Source organism: Bos indicus, chromosome 21 (genome assembly GCF_029378745.1).
Source record: "Bos indicus isolate NIAB-ARS_2022 breed Sahiwal x Tharparkar chromosome 21, NIAB-ARS_B.indTharparkar_mat_pri_1.0, whole genome shotgun sequence".
Lineage (NCBI taxonomy): Eukaryota > Metazoa > Chordata > Mammalia > Artiodactyla > Bovidae > Bos > Bos indicus.
This window is the reverse complement of record NC_091780.1, coordinates 65,916,753-65,938,545: the sequence shown is the minus strand read 5'-3', so window position 1 is coordinate 65,938,545 and position 21,793 is coordinate 65,916,753. Positions and strand designations below refer to the sequence as shown.

The following is a 21,793-nucleotide window of genomic DNA, read 5'->3' as shown; positions in this document are numbered from 1 at the left end:
GGTGGCTCAGTCGGTAAAGAGTCTGCCTGCAATGCAGGAGACCCAAGTTCAATCCCTGGCTCAGGAAGATCCCCCAGGGAAGGAAGTGGCAACCCACTCCAGTAGTCTTGCCTGGAGAACCCCAAAGACAGAAAAGCCTGGTGGGCTACAGTCTCTGGGGTCACAAAGAGTCGGACATGACTGAGTGACTAATATTCTCACTTTCATGCATTTCTATCTAACCTTGGTCAAAGACGTGACCCTCACTCATTTATTGAATATGATTCAGTGTTTTCAGAGTTTATTATGGTACCTTTTGTCTCACTCAATATGCTCCTATGTGGACAGTGCTTCACTTTCTTACATTTGCTTAATGGTTCTTCAGAGATCCATTAATAGTAACAAATTTAAGTCTATGAAATCAAAAGAAGAATATAACTTACCTATGTTCCTGATATCTCTACAGAAACAATTTTACCAGAAGGAAGAGACTACTGACACTCTGTGTTGGACCTCAGAGTCTGAGACATGTTTTCATCATTTAGGACTCTTCCCATCACGATCATCATCACTGGTCCACGATTAAGTCTCTTTTCTTTGTTCATTTCTATATTTGTTTTCATTAAATCATTGAATAAATGGTAATATATATTAATCATCGAATCAATAAGAATAATAAGTATATAATAATGGTTGTTGTGTTAGTCACTCATTCATGTCTGACTCTTTTCAACCCCATGGATTGCAGTCCACTAGGCTCCTCTGTCCATGGGATACTCCAGGCAAGAAAACTGGAGTGGGTTGCCATTTCCTTCTCCATTTAATAATGGTAATAGTTTAATAATAATAAAAATAATAATTGTGATAATAAAAATAAGTATCCCAAGAATGACACCCTTCAATACCCCTAACCTCAGTTTACAGGATCAGTCTTCTCAACCAATTTTCGACCTCTATTCCGCCCATTATCAATTATTTGAAATAATCATTCTTGATTATTTATCATTGAACTATGGTAATTTTTTGATTAATTTAATACTTTTTAACAACACCATGAGGATCCTCAGACAAATTGCCCAATCTAAGACGACAGCCCTGTCCATCGTTCACCTTATTCTCCTCCCTATCACAGTTGGTGTGACAACTGAGCACAGCAAAAGCTGAAGTATCAGGAACATCCGTCCTACAAAATAACGAACACACAAGGTGGTAAAACTACTTAGATATACTTTCCACTGATCCAAGAATCTGACTATTCATTTGCACAGTAGCTGAGGCATTAACTAAATTATGCTCGCATTTGTTTTTCCCCTTGGAAAATCAATTTCTAAGCCAGTGACTAATACCTGTCACTTTCTAGATCACCCTTAGCCAAACAGGTAATACCCTCATAACATATCTTTCCTATTATCAGTCTTTTCAATATATATATAATAGTAATTTTTACCTAACCACATATTTTTATAATTGAAAAGGCTACATAGTCATCATTTTTATCTTATACATTTGTATATTGATTATTTCATTGATCCAATTATAAAAATAGAAAAAAAGTACATGTTGATAATAACCAAAATAAATGTCTTTGTATATTCCTAACCACTGACTAAAAGGTCACTTCACACACGTCAGTGGACTTGATTTCATTTGCATCAAACCTCAGAGTTCCAGACTCACATTCATCGCACACAACTCGTACACCTCAGGGAGTCACCATCGATCCATTACTGTCCATCTCATTCAAATACATTTCTGTTTAATTTATGAATCACAAATTCACTAATAATTTTATCAGCACAATTTTTTTTAAAAAGAGATGATACATACAGAATTATTCTTACTTTAACACTTTAATATAAGAATATAATCTCTTTATATTCCTGAAATCTCACAAAAGAAACAGTTTCTCGTCAGAGGGAAAATAGTACTTATGTATCATGGACCTCAGAGTTCTAGCCATGTTTTCATCGTTTAGGACTCTTCCCGAAACGATCATCATCATTGGTCCACGACTGAGACTCCACTCTTTGTTCAATTCTGTTTATTGACTAATTCAGTAATTCACTAGTAATAATTTAAAAATCCTATTATTCACAAAACTCTAGAAAAGTCATGATATTCCTATGGTGTAAATAGATCATTCTTACAACAATGTATCTCTTCTAAATTAGATTATGTTTTTCACCTATGTAGTAATCAATTGATGTATCATAAATTTCAACAGTTATCACTGGGCTAGACTTGGCCTTCTGTTATTCTATGTGGAACATTCAGCCAACGCACTGAATACACACACATACACACACACACGCACAAACCAACAAAAAGAAATGAACAAAACCGAGACAAAAAAACTCTTACTCACATTGGTCTCTGTGTACCTAACACAGAGGTGCAATCATAAGGCGCAGCCCCATGGAATAATGCTTAATCAGCCGAACTGACTCACTGGAAAAGACCCTGATGCTGGGAAAGACTGAAGGCGGGAGGAGAAGGGGACGACAGACCGTGAGATGGTTGGATGGCATCACCGAGTCGATGGACATGAGTTTGAGTAAGCTCTGGGAGTTGGTGATGGGCAGGGAGGCCTGGTGCTGCAGTCCACAGGGTCACAAAGAGTCAGACATGCCTGAGTGAACTGAGCTGATCTGAATCTTAGCCAAAAGGGTGACATAATTCTTAATGGTCATTAGAATTGGGAATTTTTATTACTATTTCTTTCCTCACCATCTATGTTCACGGTTAGACACTAATATATCTGTTCTTCTTCATCTTTTATCTGTATCATTAATGGTACTCTCAATGATCTATTAATAATTTTAAAACTCAGTCTTAGAACTTGAACTTTAAACATTCCTAACATCTGCCTACAGGAAAAAATAAAGAAATGGAGTGAGGAATGGACTGGGCCTCAGGGTCCCAGACCTTTATCATTTGTTGTCCATGACTCACCTGCTAATCATCATTGGTACATCTGAGACCCAGTTTTAGTTCATTCATTTATCTATTTATTTCAATTAAATCCTCATTCATTGAAAATAATACATGATTAGTAAAAAAAACAAAGAAAAAGACACTTCAATACCCCTACTTCTAATTAACATCGAGATAGATTATACCTTTCATTAATAAATATCACTGCTATATATTATCAGTTAATCAATATAAGGTTATATATCATACACATTATTGGGCTACATTAATCTTTTGCTTCTATCTATTGCTTTTAAAAATACAACAAAAACACTGAAAACAAGTTCCCAAACCAGACCAGAACCCTGGCCATTACTCACCTGATCTCTGTCCCACAGCAATCTGAAGCTCATGACCTTGATCACCATGGAGGCTGAAGTCACCTTGAGCTTCTATTCTGAAAAGTAATAAGGAGAGAAGGTGATCCCAGATATGGAAACTTTCTCTCCATTGACCTGAAGGCATGTTTATTGATGTTTTTAATGGTTCACTTACCATAATCAATGAAAATGCATGAAGAGAAAGACTACATTTCTTTCATTTTGGACCTCAGAGTTCCAGACACATATTATTCATCATCCATGACTCATATACTGGTATTGATCATCACTGATCCACAAACGATAACTTCCTCTTCATTCGATATTGGCTCTTTGCTACTCCATGGACTGCAGCACAGAGCCTACTCAAACTCATGTCCATTGAGTCGGTGATGCCATCCAACCATCTCATCCTCTGTCATCCCCTTCTCCTGCCTTCAATCTTTTCCAGCACCAGGGTCTTTTCTAATGAGTCAGTTCTTTGCATCAGGCAGCCAAAGTATTGGAGCTTCAGCATCAGTCCTTCCAACGAATATTCAGGAGTGATTTCCTTTAGGATGGACTGGATCTAGGTTGGATCTCTTTGCAGTCCAAGGGACTCACATCATTATAACTCTCTTAGATTTATTATCAGCTTTTAGCTTCCTTGGCTCAGACAGTAAAGCATCTGCCTACAATGCAGGAGACCTGGGTTCGATCCCTGGGTCAGGAAGATGCCCTGGAGAAGGAAATGGCAACCCATTCCAGTACTCTTGCCTGGAGAATCCCATGGATGGAGGAGCCTGGTGGGATACCGTCCATGGGGTTGCAAAGAGTTGGACACGACTGAGCGACTTCACTTTCACTTTCTTTCACTTTACCTTCCTATCAGCTCCTTGGCATCACCGCCTCAATGGACATGACTTTGAGCAAGCTCCAGGAATTGGGGATGGACAAGGAAGCCTGGCATGCTGCAGTCCATGGGGTCGCAAAAAGTCAGACATGACTGAGCAACTGAACTGAAGTAATCAGTTCTTTGGGATAAAAGTTACCTTCTTTCATTTTTTGTCACCCATGAGATTAGTGCAGTCATTAGTTTTAGAGAAATCATCCAACCCCAGACTAGGAATGAGATGATGCTCACATAGGTCTCCTGGCTCCTACAACAAAGATGCCATCATGGGCTGGTGCTCCAGAAAGAATCCTTCCTTCAGGTCCCATGCATCCACTCTGAGGGGTATAAAGCAAGATGGACCATCAATGTGGTAAAGACACTCTCCACTGCTTCTTGTTTCCACACTCACAGTGTTATTCAAGCTATCCTTAACTTAGGGTACATAGAGAACCTTTTGACGATGAACCATTTTGATATTACCACTGAGCCAGAACATAAAGGCTGACTAGGAGCTTCACGGGCTTCCCTTGTAGCTCAGCTGGTAAAGAATCCGTGTGCTATGCAGGAGACCTGGGTTCAGTCCCTGAGTTGGGAAGATCCCCTGGAGAAGGGAAAGGCTACCCACTCCAGCATTCTGGTCAGGAGAATTCCACGGACTGTATAGTCCATGGGGTCACAGAGTCGTACACGACTGAGTGATTTTCGCTAGTGACTAGGAGCTTCCCAGGTGACAAAGTGATAAAGAATCCACTTACTAGTGTGGGAGACGCAAGAGACGTGGCTTCAATCCCTGGGGTCAGGAAGATCCCCTGGAGTAGGAAATGGCAACCCATTCCAGTATTCTTGCCTGGAAACTTCCATGCATACACCTCTCTGATCACTGACTCTGTCCCCCTCGACCTTAACCTTAGTGGTAACAGCCGTGTGCCGTTCATTAGTGATTGAAATTCAGGGTGTCTTGGTATATTAATAGTATTTCATGGCTCACCACGTATTTCAGTAATTGGAAATTGCTTCATTTCATCCATCTTTATTTTTAATTATATATTTATGGATTCTCTCATTTTCCAATTATAATAATACAATGAAAATTCATGAACACAAAGACCACAGATAAGCCCCTCATTTATCCCTGACATCTCCCTATAGGATGCCTTCTCAAGTTGAGAATGGATTAGATTACTTGAATACTGCATCTCAGAATTCCAGATAAGTATTCACCATATATCACTCACAGATCCAACATTGTTCCTATTTTCCTACCTTTATTTCTACTTGTATTGATTAAATAAACATTCAATATTTTTAGCAGTACAATTTAAAAAAAGTCTTAATGTGTATAGAATAATTCTTACTTAAATATATCTCTCTCTAACAGATTGTTTTTCATACGTGCTTTAATCAGTGTAACGGTTTGGATATATCAGTGCTCAACACTGAAAAGCACGTGCCTTCTTAATTTTATACCATATTTCTTAATAATACAGTAAATTAATCTAATAAAAAAACAGAGATCCTCAACTATCACTCATATTAATCTCCATGCTCTTATTAAACAGAGCAAACGGCAGGCTCACTTGTCCATGGCAGATGCTAAATCACCTGAATTGCCTTCATTCTAAACAGGACAGGACACAGCTGATAAAAACACTGAGACCTAATAACCGCTGACCCTTGTTTTCTATGGTTTATTTTCTCAGTATTTAGGTATTTGTTACTTTTCCTTTTGCTATCTATTTTTTTATCTTGTTGAAAGGAAAAACTCAATCTTTAAGTCTGCGGCAAAACAATTAAACTGCCTCTTATGCATTTCTATCTAACCTTGGTCAAAGAGGTGACCCTCAACCATTTATTTAATGGGACTCAGGAACTTCAATGTTCATTATGGTATCTTTCGCCTCACTCACTATGTTCATATTTGACAAAGCTTTACCTTAGTTTTCCTTATATATAGTTATATTTGCTTAATGGCTCCATCGCAGATCTCTTAATTATAACAAATCAAAGTCTATGAAATCAATGTAAGAATATAATCGACTTATATTCCTGGTATCTCTCTAGATAGAAACAATTTCACCCGAAGGAAGACACTGCCAATGTTCTGGATGGGACCTCAGAGTTTCAAACACAGTTTTCACTGTCCAGGGCTCTTCCCATCACAAACATCACTGGTCCGACACGGATTGGACCTCAGAGTTTCAAACACAGTTTTCACTGTCCAGGGCTCTTCCCATCACAAACATCACTGGTCCGACACTGAGTCTCTTTCTCCCTTATTTCTATATTTGTATTGATTAAATCATTGTTAATTGGCATTAATAAAAAGAATATATGATTCACTCAACATCCCAAGAATAAAACCCCTGAATATCCGTAACCTTGGTTTACAGAGTCATTTCCCAAGAAGGCCCTTTCTCTTCTAATTTTGGACCTCAATCCTGGCCATTACCAATTATTCAAAATAATCCTTCTTATCGTATTTATCACTGAACTCTGAGTAACTTTTGATTAATTGAATACTTTTGAAATAATACCGTAAGTATCCTCAGACAAATCACCCAATCCACGACAACAGCCTTGAGCACTGTTCACCTTAAGCTCCTTCCTGACGCAGAGGTGGTGTGACTACCACGCACAGCAGAAGCTGAGGCAGCAGCAACATCCACCTGCAGAATAACAAGCAGACAAGGCGATGAAAATACTGAGCTATTCTCTCCTGTGATCCAAATATCCCACTGTTCATTTGCTCAGTAACTGAGGCATTGACTGACATATAATTAGTAACTGAGGAACTTATTGTCAAAGTTGGAACTGACCCAGTCAGTACCTAACACCTGTCACTTTCTATATCATCCTTGGGCAAAGAGATGACACCGTAATACTACATCTTGATGGGTATCAGTATTTTCAATATATATTAATGTATTACTACATGATACTAATTTTTGCCTAACCACATTTTTGTAATTGAAAAAGGCTTCACATTCATCTTTTTTAATTTTACACATTTTTATATTGACTATTTCATGCATTCAATTATAAAAACAGAAATACATGGAAGAAAAGTTATGACCAACCTAGAGAGCATATTAAAAAGCAGAAACATTACATTGCTGATAAAGGTCCGTCTAGTCAAAGCTATGATTTTTCTGCAGCCATGTATGGATGTGAGAGTTGGACCATAAAGAAAGCTGAGTGCCGAAGAATTGATGCTTTTGAACTGTGGTGTTGAAGAAGACTCTTGAGAGTCCCTTGGACTGCAAGGAGATCCAACCAGTCCATCCTAAAGGAGATCAGTCCTGAATATTCATTGGAAGGACTGATGCTGAAGCTGAAGCTCCAATATTTGGCCGCCTGATGTGAAGAACTGACTCACTGGAAAAGACTGATGCTGGGAAACATTGAAGGCAGGAGAAGGGGACAACAGAGGATGAGATGGCTGGATGGTATCACTGACGCAAAGGATATGAGTTTGAGTAGGCTCTGGGAGTTGGTGATGGACAGGGATGCCTGGCATGCTTCCACTGTCCATGTGGTCGCAAAGAGTCAGACATGCCTGAGCCACTGAACTGAACTGAACTGCCGTGATCATAAAAACCAAAACAAAGATCTTTGTATATTTCTAACCACTGCCTATAAGGTCATTTCAAATAGGACAACAAGCCTCAGGGTTTCAGACACGTATTTACCGTACACGACTCATACACCACGGGTAATCTTCACTGATCCAATATTATCGCTCTTTTTCCTATGTGTACTTCTATCTCTTTATTGTATAAGCCACAAATTCACTAATAGTGTTAGCAGTACAATTAAAAACACAAAAACTGCCTGGATGAACCTAGAATTATTCTTACTTTAATATATATCTCATTAATACTCTCAACTTTCTATATGGTTCATATATCCATACTCAACACTGAAATGCGATGCCTTATTATATTCCACATTTATTAATAACACATTGCATTATGTTAATAAAACAACAAACTGAGAAAAATTTCAACTATCACTCGCGTTAACCTTCATCCTCCTCCTGTTCAGAGGCAACCATAGAGCTCATGCTCATGAAATACGCTAAATCATCTCTACTGGTTCATCCTTAGGAGTATAGAACAAAGATGAAAAAATATTCATACCTAATTGCCATTAATCCTTATTTTCCATATTTCATTTAGTCAGGTAGTTACTATTTTTTTCTTTCTCTCAGTATTTTTTATTTTGTTACAAGTGAAAGTTCAATCTTTAGTTGGAGGCAGAATAACTAAACTGACTCTTAGATATGCATTTCTAGCCAATCTGGGTCAAATAGGTAACTCTCACTCATTTATTTTGTGGGCATCAGTTTTTCCAATGTGTATTAATAGTATCTATTGTCTCACAAAATTCCAGTATGGACAATGCTTCATCCTATTTTTCCTTATATATTTATATTTGCTTAATGCTTCCGCCATCACAGATCCGTTAGTAATAACAAATGTAAGTCTATGAAATCAATACACAAATATACATTTTTACATTTCTGACATGTGTCTATAGAAATAATTTCACACAGGGAACAGATTACTTATGTTCTGTGTTGGACCTCAGAATTTCAGACATGTTTTCACTGTTCATGATCTTCTTTTCATGATCATCACTGGCCCAGTGACCGAGCCCTCGATTTGCTGTGTATCTCTATTTGCTCATTGACTAATCTATTTATTGACTAACCATTCTCACAGCAGTGTACTCATTTTAATTTTTTATAATTCACTAATATTTTTATATTGAATATATGTTGATTCATTGGAGTATAATTGGTCTACAATAGTGTCTTAGTTTCAACTGTGTGGCAGCGTGAATCAACTATATGCACACAAATACCCCCTCTGTTTTTCATTTCCTTCCCATTTAGGCCATCACAGAGCACTGAGTAGAGTTCCCTGTGCTATACAGCAGGTTCTCATGATTTAACTGTTTTATATCTGGCATCAGTAGTGTACATGTGCTAATCCCAATAAATGATATGCTGTTATTCATCTATGAGTTAATCAATTCATGTTTCATAAAGTTCTATACTTATCACTGAGCTGCACTGCCCTTTGGTTATTGTACATGGAAATTCAAATAATACACTGTATACACAGAGGGAAAAAGTCACTGAAACTATGATGAGAAATTTGACCATTACTCACACTGGACTCTGCGCTCCTAACATAGAGATACAACCGTAAGGTGCGTTACAAGAGACTCCAAGTGTGGATGTGTCCATTTTGAACAACAGAGAGCATGATCAATGAGAAGAAAAGAAAAAAATTTATGACCACTGACTCTTCATCTGCTTTTCGTTTAACCAGTCATTTAGGAATTTATAACTTTTTTAGAATGCAGACATGGTTTTCTCTTAACGGAAAGAATAACTTTAAATGTGAGACTGACTCAGAATAATAAAGTCAGCTCTGAAGAGTTCAGGTCTGTCTGATACTTGGCCGGAGAGGTGACACCCTTGACCCACCCATTTCAAAATGGACATCAATGTTGGCAGTTTTTATTAATATCTCTTGTTTCATCATATATGTTCATAATTAGATAATAATTCACTGTTTTCATTCATCTATTATCTATATATCTTTAATAGTGCTTTCATTGATACAGTAATGATTTTTAAACTCAGTCCAGGAACTTGAACTTTGTACATTCTAAACACCTGTTTACAGGAAGAAATAAACAAAGAAAAAGAGTATGGGTTTTGTCCTCAGAGTACCAGACTCTTGTTTACATCATCCATATCATCATCACTGGTCCATTTGGGCCCACTTTTAGTTCATTTATACTTATATTCATATCCATTAAATCATTACTTCACTGATAATAACAAAATAAATATTTGAATAAGAAAAACCAAAGAGCAAGCCATTAAACATCCCTGACTCTTCTTTAATTAACCCCAAAATAGATTGTACCTTTCATTAATAAATATCAATGTTATATATTATCAACTAATCAACATATGGTCTCAAGTCATATTTATCACTGGGACATAGTTAACCTTTAGCTTATATTTACTACTTTCAAAGAATATTATGAAAACACTTAAACAACACAAACCAAGAAGAAATTTTTGAGCATTACTCACCGTGCTCTTTCCTGAAAATGATATTGATCATAGTAGAGGCTGAAATCACCTTGAGCTTCTGTTCTGAAAAGTATCAAACAAAGAAGGTGAAAACAGAGATTGAAACCTTCTCTCCATTGATCTGCAGACTTGTTTATCAATGTTTTCATTGGCTCAATTATCACGACCAATAAAAATGCTTGAATAGAAAGACACTGCTTTTCTACTGGATCTCAGAGTTTCAGACACGTATTATTCATCATGAATGACTCATACGCCGGCATTTATCATCACTGATCCAGAAAAGAAGACTGGGTCCTCATTCTGTATTGTTAATTGATTAATTCATTGATTTGCTAATTATAATTTATAACTCTAGGATTCACAAAACCCAACAAAAGATTGACACAGCCAACACACATGTTTCTAGAAAAATACTCACACCATTATGTCTTTCTTACCTATGATCAGTTTTTCACATAGGCAATAATCAATATAATGCGTCATACTAATCTCTTCATTCTCAACAGGATTAAAATGACCTTCTTTAACCATACTTCAAATATATTAATAATGCAGCATAAACATTAGACAAGCCATTCAACCCAAGACGACAAATTTGATTCTGCTCACATGGGTCTCCGGTTCCAACAATGAAGATGTCATCCTAAGCAGGTGCCCCATGAGGAATCCTTCCTTCAGGTCTCATGCTCGCCCTCGGAGGAATATAAAGCAAAGCGGACCATCAACGTGGCGGAGACAATCCCCACTCTTCCCAGCTTCCACGTTCACATTATTATTCAGGCCACCCTTAACTTAGGACACACACAACATCTGTCAAAAACGAACCACTGGGATCTCACCTTTGTGCCAGAACCTGAAGAATGTCTTTCACTTAGATCCTATCACCCGTATCCTTTGCCTAAGTGGTATCGGTCATGCACCATTCATTATTAACTGAAATTCAGGGTTTCCATAATACAGTAATAGTTATTTCTTGTCTCACTACATATTTTGATAATTAGACAGTGTTTTACTCCATTCACCTTTATTTTTAATTAAATGTTTATTTATAGAATCTCATATTATCCAATTATATGGATATATGCAGCCTGGCATGCTGCATATAATCCATATAATCCATGGGGTCGCAGAGTCAGACACGACTGAGCAACTGAACTGAACTGACTGAACTGATATTCATACGCAACACTGAGATACAGCTGCCTTCTTTACTATATCCCACATTCCTAATAATACTGTGAATCACCTTAATAACAAAACAAACCGGAAAAACCAACAACTATTGCTCACATTAATCTTCATCATCCTATTATACAGAGGCAACTACAGAGCTTGCGTCCATGAAAGATGTTAAATCCTTCTACTGCATTCATTCTGGGGAGTACAGAAAACGCAATATAAGGAAAATATTGAGAACTAAGCTTACTCAATATTTAGGTATTTATCATTTTTTCTTATTCTCTCAATTTTTTTGTCTTGTAAAGAAAAAACACAATAATTAAACTGCCTCTTATTTCTGCATTTCTACCTAATCTTGGTCAAATAAGTAACCCTCAGAAAATGTGTTCAATTTTGACCATAGTTCATCCTATTTTTTCTTTATACATTAATTTATATTTACTTAATGGTTCTGTCACAGATCCATTAATATATAACAACAAATTTAAGTCCAGAAAATCAATACAAGAATATGGTCTTTGAATAATCCAGACCTCTCTCTAGAAAAGCAGTTTTGAAAAGGGAGGAGACTACAGGTGTTCTGGATTGGACCTCAGAGTTTCAGACATGTTTTCATCGTTCAGGACTCTACCCGAAACGATCATCATCATTGGTCCGTGACTTAGTCTCTTCTCTTCATTCATTTCTATATTTGTATTGATTAAATCATCAGTTGATTGATATTAATAAAAATAATATATGATTTAGTAAATGTCCCAGGAATAAGACCTTCATATTCATAATCTCAGTTTACAGAATGTTTTCTCATTCAGAGGCTTTCTCTTGCTTTGTTCAACCTCAATCCTGCACATTATTTATTAATCAAAACAATGTTTCTTATCATATTTACCACTGAACTATGGGCAACATTTTTATTAATTTCATACTTTCTAATAACATCATGCTGCTGCTGCTACTGCTAAGTCGCTTCAGTCATGTCCGACTCTGTGCGACCCCATAGACGGCAGCCCAGCAGGCTTCCCCGTCCCTGGGATTCTCCAGGCAAGAACATTGGAGTGGGCTGCCATTTCCTTCTCCAATGCATGAAAGTGAAAAGTGAAAGTGAAGTCGCTCATTCGTGTCTGACCCTCAGCGACCCCATGGACTGCAGCCTACGAGGCTCCTCTGCCCATGGGACTTGAGCACCCTCAAACAAATCACCCAGGCCAACAACCTGGCCCATTATTTACCTTAGGGCTTTCCTGACACAGAGGCAGCCGATGATTGAACACAGTGAAGGCTGAAGCAGCAGGAACACCCCTTCTGAAGAATAACAAGCAGACAAGGTGATAAAAATATTCAGATATTCTCCCCATTGATCCAATAATCTGCGCTTCATTTGCACAATAACTTAGTCATTTACTAAATGATGATAATATTGACTTCTTTTTCCCTTAATGAATCTAATGTCAAATTGATTACTGACTCAGTCAGTAATTATTACCTATCATTTTCCAAATCATTCTTAACCAAAGAGATAACATCTTTCTAGGACGTTTTTACCTAATGGATATCAGTCTTTTCAATATAGATTAATGTATTAGTCTATGTTAGTATTATTTCCTAAAGCCACATATATTTATTATTGAAAAGTCTTTATAGTCATCATTGTTTACTTTATAAATTTGCAATTAACTATTTCATTGATCAAATCATAAAAACAGAATGATGCATGGTCATCTACCACGCATGGTCAAAAAATGCACGGTCATAATAACCAAAACAAAGATCTTTTTATATCCGTAACCTTTGACTATAGGATCACTTCAAATAACACAATGGAATAGATTCCATTTGCATAGGATCTCAGAGTTCCAGACATGTATTCATCATACATGACTCATACGCCACAGGTAGTCATCACTGATCCAATACTGACCCTCTTTTTCTACATATGTTTCTATTTCTTTACTGCATAAATCATAAATTCACTAATAATTTTAGCAGTGCAATTAAAAACAGAGGAGCTTTGGTGTATACAGAATTATTGCTAGTTTAATATATCTCACATTAATAGTCATTTTCCATTTAGAGTTAATCAGCATAATGGTTCATATAAACATAGTCAAGACAGAAATGCAGCTACCTTCTCTACTCACAATACCTTCTCTATTCCACATTCCTTAATGATTGAGTGAATTTCTTTAATAAGAAACACTGAAAATGGAACTTCAACTATTACTCACATTAATCTCCATTCTCTTATTCTTCAGAGGCAACCGCAGGTCTGGTGCCCACGACAGATGCTAAATCATCGCTAGTGCATTCATCCTGCGGAGCACGAAACACAGAAGAGGGTGAAAATGTTGAGACCAAATCGCCACTGACCCTTACTTGGGGCATTTCATTTATACCACACTCAGTTATTCATTATTTATTCTTCCTATGTTTTTTTCTTAAACTGATTAAAAGAAAACTTCAATCTTTAGCCTGAAAAAGAATAAATACATGGCTATTATATAAGCATGTCTATAGCATTCTGGCCAAAGGGGTGACCCTCACCAGTTTAACGGGATTCAGAATTTTGAATTTGTATTCACAATACCTTGTCTAAAAAGAAGATACTCATATGAGAACAACTTCACGAGTTTTCCTTACATGTTTATTTATGTGTTTAATGATTTCATCATAGATTCATTGTTAATAACTACTATAACTATGAAATTAACAAGCATATGATCTTTTTGTATTCCAGACAACTCCTTATAGAAACAATTTCAACAAAGGACATAGACTACTTATGTTCTGTGTCGGATCTCAGAAAGACGCTTCAGAAATGTTTTCATCCTTCAGGACTCTTCCTGGAATGATAAGCATAATTGGTCCATATGTGTCTCTGTTCTTTCATTTCTACTTGTTTATTGACTAAACAAGTAATCCATTCATAAACAGTTTAAAACTCTATTATTCAAAACACCTAACAAGCCCAGGACATCACTACTGTGTAAATAGTTCAATTTCACAGCAATGTGATTTCAGCATCTTTTTTAAAATTAGACGCTATTTTTGATTTATATATTAATCAACTAATATTTCATCAAATTCTCTATTTTCCACTGAGCTATAATTGACTTTTGGTATTCTGTATGAAGATTTCAAACTGTAACCTTAATACACACAGACACGCACAAATAACACAAATGCAGAAATCAACAAATCCGAGATAAACTTGACCAAATTTCTTTCAGGTAAAAATAAGCAAACAAACAGGACAAGAAGTTGGCTATTACTGACAACTGGGCTTTCTGTTTCTAACACAGAGATGCAATTGTAAGGCACAAAATCAGGGGGAAAGGCTTAATTAAAATTTTAACAGTACTTGGAAAATACTCAACAAAACCTTGTTATAGCTAATATATCTCTGCAGAAACTCTCATCTCAAATCTGTCTCATATTTATTGTAAGGTTTCACAATGCATTAATCAATAGAAAGCTTCATATTCATTACTTATTTATCAATGGGATTAAAATGGCCTTATTTGATTATCTGTAGAAGGGAATGGCAACCCACTCCAGTATCTTGCCTGCAAAATCGCATGGATAGAGGAGCCTGGTGGGCTACAGACCACGGGGTCACAAAGAGACACAACTGAGTGACTAACATTATTTGATTATATTTCAAACATCTTATTGGAAAAATAATAACCAATGCTGCTGCTGCTGCTAAGTCACTTCAGTCGTGTCTGACTCTGTGTGACCCCATAGATGACAGCCCACCAGGCTCCCCCGTCCCTGGGATTCTCCAGGCAAGAACACTGGAGTGGGTTGCCGTTTCCTTCTCCAATGCATGAAAGTGAAAAGTGAAAGTGAAGTCGCTCAGTCATGCCCAACTCTAGCGACCCCATGGACTGCAGCCCACCAGGCTCCTCCATCCATGGGATTCTCCAGGCAAGAGTACTGGAGTGGGGTGCCATTGCCTTTAGAAAACAGCAAAAAGAGTTAAAGAGCAGGTACTGCTCAAAATGGTCTCCTGCCTCCTAAAAAATGCATTCCGACACAAATGCCTGCCCCCAGATTCTTAGGTTCCCTTTACGTAATACCTCAGACTCCACAAAACGTATTTATCACACACAGCTCACATGAAACGAGTAGGCATCAATCGCCCAGTGCTATCTCCTTTCACCCCATTTATTTCTATATTACTTGCTGTCTCAGAGCAACCGGAAGCTCACAACCTTGATCACCATGGAGGCTGAAACCACCATGAGCTTCTATTCTGACAAGTACCGAGCAGAGAAGGAGCGCACAGAGAGAGACATTTGCCCTTCGTGGATGTGTATTCATGCTTTTTGATACCTTCATTGGCTCAATTACTGAAACCAATGAAAATCCATGAAGTGAAAGACCACATTTCTTTTCTATTGGACCTCAGAGTTCCAGACACCTATTATTCATCATCGATGACTTATACGTTGGCATGGATCACCACTGATTCAGAAACCATGACTTTTCATTCGACTCTGGTAACTCATTCATGCCTTAATTCACTTAATGAATCGTCACGTAATGACGATTTTAACACTATGGGGTTAAAAGGAGGCCAGTGAGGTGTCATATGGCTCATAGGTCTCTAGAAATTTTTCACATCATTCCATCTCTGTCTTACCTTTACTATCACCTTACCCCTACATCACTTCCTTGTTCATCAAGAAACTGATAAAAAAAAATGGCCTTCTTTGATTTTCTGTCACCTAAGTTAACAGTGCAATCTTTACTTTTAGAGAAACCACCTTAGAACAGATGAGGAATGAGAGGATTCTCACGTGGGTCTAGGTTCTATGGTTCCAACAGCAAATAGGCCATCCTAGGTTGGTGCTCCATGAGGAATCCCTCCATCAGATCCCATGCATTCACTCTGAGAAGTATAAAACAAAGCAGATCACCAGGATCGTCAAGACACTCTCTACAGCTCCCTGCTTCCATTCAGGCTTTCCTTAACCTAGGGTATGTGGGAAATCTCTTGAAAACAAACCACTTGTATCTTACTGTACAGCCATAAGACAAAGGCTGACTATTCCTTACCCTGTCCCTGCCATCTTCCCTAAGTGCTAACATTTATGGCCCATGGCTTCTTCATTGAAATTTGAGGTGTCCTTGCCATATTCATAGTCTCCCTTGTCTCAACCCATGCTTCCAGGACTGGCAATTGTCTTCCACCTTTCACCTTTACATCTCCTCCTGTGTTTGGGAAGACCTACTCTATTTGTCCATTCTACTCAACAGAAAGTTCCAGCATCAAAACAAGGACCATGAGACCCTGATGCATTCTTGACCTCTGCTATAGTGTCACTCCCATCAGGAAAATGGATGGACTTGATTCTATTTGCATAGGACCTCAGCGTTCCAATCACGCATTCATCATTCACAATTCATACGCCACCAGCAGTCATCATCGATCCAGTGTTGTCTCTTCTTCTCTTCACTGATTTCTACGTTCTTTAACCACTAATTCCACACATCTCTCCTGGATACACCCCCTTAAATGTGATCATTACTCACCCGGGTTTCTACAATCATAAGGTTCATGACCACGGACTACTGACGGTTTATTCAGCTCAAAGGCGTCAATTCTCATGAATAGAGTCCAGTCCATGAAAACCAAACAAAAAGAGAGAGAAAAAAAAATTTAGGGTCACTGATTTTTCCACTCCAAATTTCATGTTCTGAATCATGAGGCATTAATACCTATTTCATAAGGCAAAGAGATTGCTTTCTAGAAATAAAACTATACTCAAATTTGAGAGGATACAAACAATACAAGTGGCTCTCCCTGTGCTACATCTACAGGACGCTTTGCCAAGCAGTTGACCTCTTAGGTGCATTGTTGCTAAATGTGTATCCACAGAGGCAATTTTTATCATTATTTCTTGCTGGACCGCAAGTGTCCAGAGGAGACACTAACTGACCTTTTCTACTCAATCTAGTAGGTATATCCTTTCAAGGGACCTGTCTTTTGATAACAAGAAATCTAAATTCACTAACCCAACCTAAGAGTATGACTTTATAGATTCCCAATATCTGTCCACATGAAGAGAGAAAAGTAGACTACAGGGGATGTGCTGTCATGGCCCTCAGGCTTCCAGACACTCTGGGTTACTTGCCCACCCCTCGTCCTCTACCCAAGTTCATCGCTGGGTCCCTAAGACCCAGCTGTAGGTCTTTCATTCATTCATTTGGATCATATAAATCATCATGTCATCAATACTGATGAAATAAAAGCAAGATGACCCCAAACAGCAAAAAGACCCTTGAATATCTCAAACTTCTCTCCAATCACTGCCACCATCGAGGAACCAATGAAAATCCATGAAGAGAAAGACCACATTTCATTTCTATTGGACCTCAGAGTTCCAGACACGTGTTATTCGTCATTGAGGACTCAGACGCTGGCATGGATCGTCATCGATTCAGAAACCATGGACCTCAGAGTTCCAGACACGTATTACTCGTCATTGAGGACTCAGACGCTGGCATGGATCGTCATCGATCCAGAAACCATGACTTTTTTTTTTTAAGTTTTTTTGATGCGGACCATTTTCAGAGTCTTTATTAAATTTGTTACAGTATTACTTTTCTTTTCATGTTTTGGTAGTTTGGTCATGAGGCATTTGGGGTCTTAGCTCTCCAGCCAGGTATCAACCCTGCACCCCTGCCTTGGAAGGTGAACTTAACTACTAACTAGGGGACCACCAGGGAAGTCCTTGGTTGAACTTATTACAGTGAAAACACTTCAGCCAATTTCCCAAACCAGGACGGAAATCTTGGCCACTACGCCCCTGGGTCTCTGTCCCATAGCAACATGAAAGTGATAACTCTGATCACAATAAAGGCTTGAACTTTGATTCTGAAAAGTATTAAAGAGAGAATATGATAAAATACGGACACTTTCTCTTCATTGATTGACATATTTATTGATTGATTCTTTCATTGGTTCAATTATAAATAAGAATGAAAATGTAAGAGAAAAAAGACATTTCTTTTGCATTAGACCTCAGAGGTCTAGACTTGTATTTATCAGACACAACTCATAATCCACCAGTAGTCATCATCGATTCAATGTCATACCTCTTTTAATTCATTATTTCTATATTGTTTATTGCTCAATTCATAATTCAGTAATAATTTTTAAATGGTTTTATTGGAACCACCAAAAAGCTTAGAAATCTCATATATAGAACCACTTTCATGTCAATATTTCTTTAATTATTCTGTTTTCATTATATGAATTAATCATGTAATGCTTCATATTAATCCCATATTTCACACTGGGCTATTTGGATTTCATTGATTGTATGTCACAGTTTGCAATAATAAAGTCAATACCTTTAAACAAAACATTGAAACTAAGACCAAAATTTCTCTACTACTCATACGGCCTCGACAGCCCTAACACATGAATAAACCAGAGATCTCAGGACTGTGGAAGAATGCTTGTACCAGTTTAAGAGTGCCCATTCCAAGGAGCACAGAGCAGGAACATGATACAATGGAGACCTTATTGCCACTGATCCTTGTTTTCCACCGTTCATTTACTCATTTAGGCATTTATTAATTTTTCATAGTGTAGCATTTTTTTCTCTTAACAAAAGAAACACTTGAAACTGACCCAGAACAATAATGTTGACTCTTCCATATCAGTGTCTTTACGACCTTTTCAGTAAGAAGGCAAAGTGCTTAGCTTAATGGCATGAATGTTTTCAATTTTATTAATAATATTTCTTACCTCACCACATATGTTCCTAGTGGACAATGCTTCCCTTTCTTCTTTTTATGTGCTCTTTTACATTTTCAATGGTTTGCTTATTGATTATCATTAATACATCTAAATTTGTAAACTCCAAAATGAAATAAGATGTTTGTGCTTTCCTAACATCCATCTCCGGGGTCATTTAAAATCAACGATTAACCAGATTTTGCTTTGTGAGGAATCAGGGTTACAGATACGCAGTATTTACCATAGACTCCCATGCTTCCCGTCATATGGTCCAGGAAGGGCTCTATTCCCTACTAACATCTACATTTATTAATTCATTATTATTTAAGTGAGCATAAGGTACACAAATAAATCATGAGTAAGACCCTTGAGTATCTTTGACATCCACCTAAACAATCATTTCCGCTGACGCTCAACTCTTTCATTAACTGATCTCAGGGCTTCATATATGGATTAATTGTCGTATTGCTTTGTATCAATGGTATTTGACATAAGATTTTTGGAATTTTTTTACGATATTTAATTTTTAATAATATCTTTTTAAAATACGGCTTAATCCAAGACAAGTACATTGACTAGTACTCACATTGTTCTCCACTGTCCTAACATACAGATGCAACCACAGGGCTCCAGACCGTGGAAGATGCTTAAGTCAGCTCAAGGGCATCCATTCTGCGGAGTACATGGCAGAGCAAATGATAAAAAAATGAGAACTATTCACTGATCCTTGCTTTTGCATTTCATTTTTAGTGATTTAGACAATCATTAATTTAGAATACTCTAAATTATTTCATTTTCTCTTAAGAAAATGAAACTTAAAACTTGTCCCTAACAAGAAAATGAGCAGTGACTATGACTATCGTCTATGTTATTCTTATCCCAAAACTTAACAGTCACGCACTGTTTGTTTCTCTTTGGACTTCTTTTTAAATTTATTAACAGTATTTCTTGCATGATCACACAGTTTTTCAACTGGATAAGGATGTACTCATCCAGCTTTATTTACATATTTATAGATTATTTCATTTCTCCAATTATAACAATAAAGTGAAAATGCATGAATGAACACAGAAAAAAATAAGATCCCTGTATATTCCTGATTTCTATCTATAGGATCTTTACAAGCAGAGATAACGTATTGGATTTCCTTCTCCCAGACCTCAGAGTTTCAGGCACACATTATTTATCATCTATGATTCAAACCACCAGTCATCATCATTGATCCAGGATTGGCACAATTTCTCTTTATTAACTCATTAATTCACATTAATCATATAGTAAATACTCTTAAGTAAATAATCAAACAAACACAAGAACTTTTACTGTTACTTACACTGGCCTCCATACTTCTAATGAATGTATAGAGGCAACCAAAGGGCTTGGGATCATGGAAGATGGTTAAATCATCTCAAGTATGTCCAGTCTGTGGAGTATAGAGCATACTAGTTTATAAAAAAAGATTAGGATCTTATCTACATTGATCCTTCCTTTCCACATCACTTACTCCATTTTTATGTATCTATTAATTTTTCATTACACATACACATTTTTTCTATTAACAAAGAGAACAAACTCAACCTTGGAACTCATCTAGAATAGAACTGACTCTTCCTTAGCCATGTCTACATGATCCTTAGCCAAAGAAGTAACATACTTGATCCATTTATTTCTCAATGGGCTTCAGTGTTTTCAAAATTTATTAGTAATATATTTTGCCTCACCTCATGGTTGAATAATGCTTCATTTTCTCCTTCCTCCTTCTCTAATGATTCTATGATCCATTAATAATAAACCTAAATCTATAAACCTAAGAACATGATGTTTGTGTATTTCTGACAGTTGTCTATAAAATCCTTTCCAAATTAAAGTTTGAACACGTTATTTTGGGTGTCGGATCTCACTTTTCATCGTCTACAACTCATATCCACCAGTCATCATGACTGTTATGTGGTTCATTTCTACTGTTTTGGTCTCGTTTTCTTCCTGGGTGTCTATATTTGTATTGATCAAATTATTAATTATTAAATTATTATTTTTTATAATAATGAAAAAGTAATTCATTATGAAAAAGCCAAGAGTAAGAATCTACAGTTTGTCTATACAATCATTTCCCACATGGACCATACCGCTTCTGTTATTCAATCTCAATGTTGCTGCTGCTGCTGCTAAGTCACTTCAGTCGTGTCTGACTTTGTGCGACCCCACGAACTGCAGCCTGCCTGTGGGATTCTCCAGGCAAGAACACTGGAGTGGGTTGCCATTTCCTTTTCCAAATCTCAATGTTACATGCTATCAATTAATCAACATGTTTCATAGGTATTTATTATTGATAATAGCTAACTTTTTAATTTAAGAATTTTTAATAATACCAAACACACCCTTAAATGAAGACTCGAACCAAGACAAGGTTTTTGATCATGACCTACCTTGGTCTCTTTCCTGACAGAGACATTGTGATAATCTTCACTGTGGCAGAAGCTGAAGTCCACTCCAGTATCTATTCTGAAGAGTACCAAGCAAAGAAGGTGATAAAAAAAAGATTGAGACACTCTCACCATTAACCCATACTTTCTACCATTCATATACATCATAAT

At 37.1% G+C, this 21,793-nt stretch overlaps 15 non-coding genes and 1 pseudogene across 15 annotated transcripts; all 16 read right to left on the bottom strand.

Moving 5' to 3' along the window:
- Nucleotides 1-486: 486 nt before the first annotated feature.
- LOC139178468 (small nucleolar RNA SNORD113/SNORD114 family) lies at nucleotides 487-558 on the bottom strand. Its single transcript, XR_011562860.1, has one exon. It is a non-coding gene; the product is annotated as a small nucleolar RNA SNORD113/SNORD114 family (small nucleolar RNA).
- Nucleotides 559-1,631: 1,073 nt separating this feature from the next.
- On the bottom strand, nucleotides 1,632-1,703 carry LOC139178469 (small nucleolar RNA SNORD113/SNORD114 family). Its single transcript, XR_011562861.1, has one exon. It is a non-coding gene; the product is annotated as a small nucleolar RNA SNORD113/SNORD114 family (small nucleolar RNA).
- A 213-nt stretch (nucleotides 1,704-1,916) lies between these two features.
- On the bottom strand, nucleotides 1,917-1,988 carry LOC139178466 (small nucleolar RNA SNORD113/SNORD114 family). Its single transcript, XR_011562858.1, has one exon. It is a non-coding gene; the product is annotated as a small nucleolar RNA SNORD113/SNORD114 family (small nucleolar RNA).
- Nucleotides 1,989-3,494: 1,506 nt separating this feature from the next.
- On the bottom strand, nucleotides 3,495-3,569 carry LOC139178448 (small nucleolar RNA SNORD113/SNORD114 family). Its single transcript, XR_011562842.1, has one exon. It is a non-coding gene; the product is annotated as a small nucleolar RNA SNORD113/SNORD114 family (small nucleolar RNA).
- A 2,760-nt stretch (nucleotides 3,570-6,329) lies between these two features.
- Nucleotides 6,330-6,399, bottom strand: LOC139178482 (small nucleolar RNA SNORD113/SNORD114 family). Its single transcript, XR_011562871.1, has one exon. It is a non-coding gene; the product is annotated as a small nucleolar RNA SNORD113/SNORD114 family (small nucleolar RNA).
- A 1,405-nt stretch (nucleotides 6,400-7,804) lies between these two features.
- LOC139178475 (small nucleolar RNA SNORD113/SNORD114 family) lies at nucleotides 7,805-7,876 on the bottom strand. Its single transcript, XR_011562866.1, has one exon. It is a non-coding gene; the product is annotated as a small nucleolar RNA SNORD113/SNORD114 family (small nucleolar RNA).
- Nucleotides 7,877-8,725: 849 nt separating this feature from the next.
- LOC139178478 (small nucleolar RNA SNORD113/SNORD114 family) lies at nucleotides 8,726-8,793 on the bottom strand (annotated as a pseudogene).
- A 1,676-nt stretch (nucleotides 8,794-10,469) lies between these two features.
- On the bottom strand, nucleotides 10,470-10,544 carry LOC139178445 (small nucleolar RNA SNORD113/SNORD114 family). Its single transcript, XR_011562839.1, has one exon. It is a non-coding gene; the product is annotated as a small nucleolar RNA SNORD113/SNORD114 family (small nucleolar RNA).
- Nucleotides 10,545-12,031: 1,487 nt separating this feature from the next.
- Nucleotides 12,032-12,103, bottom strand: LOC139178467 (small nucleolar RNA SNORD113/SNORD114 family). Its single transcript, XR_011562859.1, has one exon. It is a non-coding gene; the product is annotated as a small nucleolar RNA SNORD113/SNORD114 family (small nucleolar RNA).
- A 1,181-nt stretch (nucleotides 12,104-13,284) lies between these two features.
- LOC139178444 (small nucleolar RNA SNORD113/SNORD114 family) lies at nucleotides 13,285-13,356 on the bottom strand. Its single transcript, XR_011562838.1, has one exon. It is a non-coding gene; the product is annotated as a small nucleolar RNA SNORD113/SNORD114 family (small nucleolar RNA).
- A 2,490-nt stretch (nucleotides 13,357-15,846) lies between these two features.
- Nucleotides 15,847-15,921, bottom strand: LOC139178459 (small nucleolar RNA SNORD113/SNORD114 family). The gene has a single exon (XR_011562851.1). It is a non-coding gene; the product is annotated as a small nucleolar RNA SNORD113/SNORD114 family (small nucleolar RNA).
- An 892-nt stretch (nucleotides 15,922-16,813) lies between these two features.
- On the bottom strand, nucleotides 16,814-16,885 carry LOC139178450 (small nucleolar RNA SNORD113/SNORD114 family). The gene has a single exon (XR_011562844.1). It is a non-coding gene; the product is annotated as a small nucleolar RNA SNORD113/SNORD114 family (small nucleolar RNA).
- Nucleotides 16,886-17,820: 935 nt separating this feature from the next.
- LOC139178461 (small nucleolar RNA SNORD113/SNORD114 family) lies at nucleotides 17,821-17,895 on the bottom strand. The gene has a single exon (XR_011562853.1). It is a non-coding gene; the product is annotated as a small nucleolar RNA SNORD113/SNORD114 family (small nucleolar RNA).
- Nucleotides 17,896-17,901: 6 nt separating this feature from the next.
- LOC139178455 (small nucleolar RNA SNORD113/SNORD114 family) lies at nucleotides 17,902-17,976 on the bottom strand. Its single transcript, XR_011562848.1, has one exon. It is a non-coding gene; the product is annotated as a small nucleolar RNA SNORD113/SNORD114 family (small nucleolar RNA).
- A 493-nt stretch (nucleotides 17,977-18,469) lies between these two features.
- Nucleotides 18,470-18,541, bottom strand: LOC139178460 (small nucleolar RNA SNORD113/SNORD114 family). Its single transcript, XR_011562852.1, has one exon. It is a non-coding gene; the product is annotated as a small nucleolar RNA SNORD113/SNORD114 family (small nucleolar RNA).
- A 1,811-nt stretch (nucleotides 18,542-20,352) lies between these two features.
- Nucleotides 20,353-20,425, bottom strand: LOC139178456 (small nucleolar RNA SNORD113/SNORD114 family). The gene has a single exon (XR_011562849.1). It is a non-coding gene; the product is annotated as a small nucleolar RNA SNORD113/SNORD114 family (small nucleolar RNA).
- Nucleotides 20,426-21,793: the final 1,368 nt, after the last annotated feature.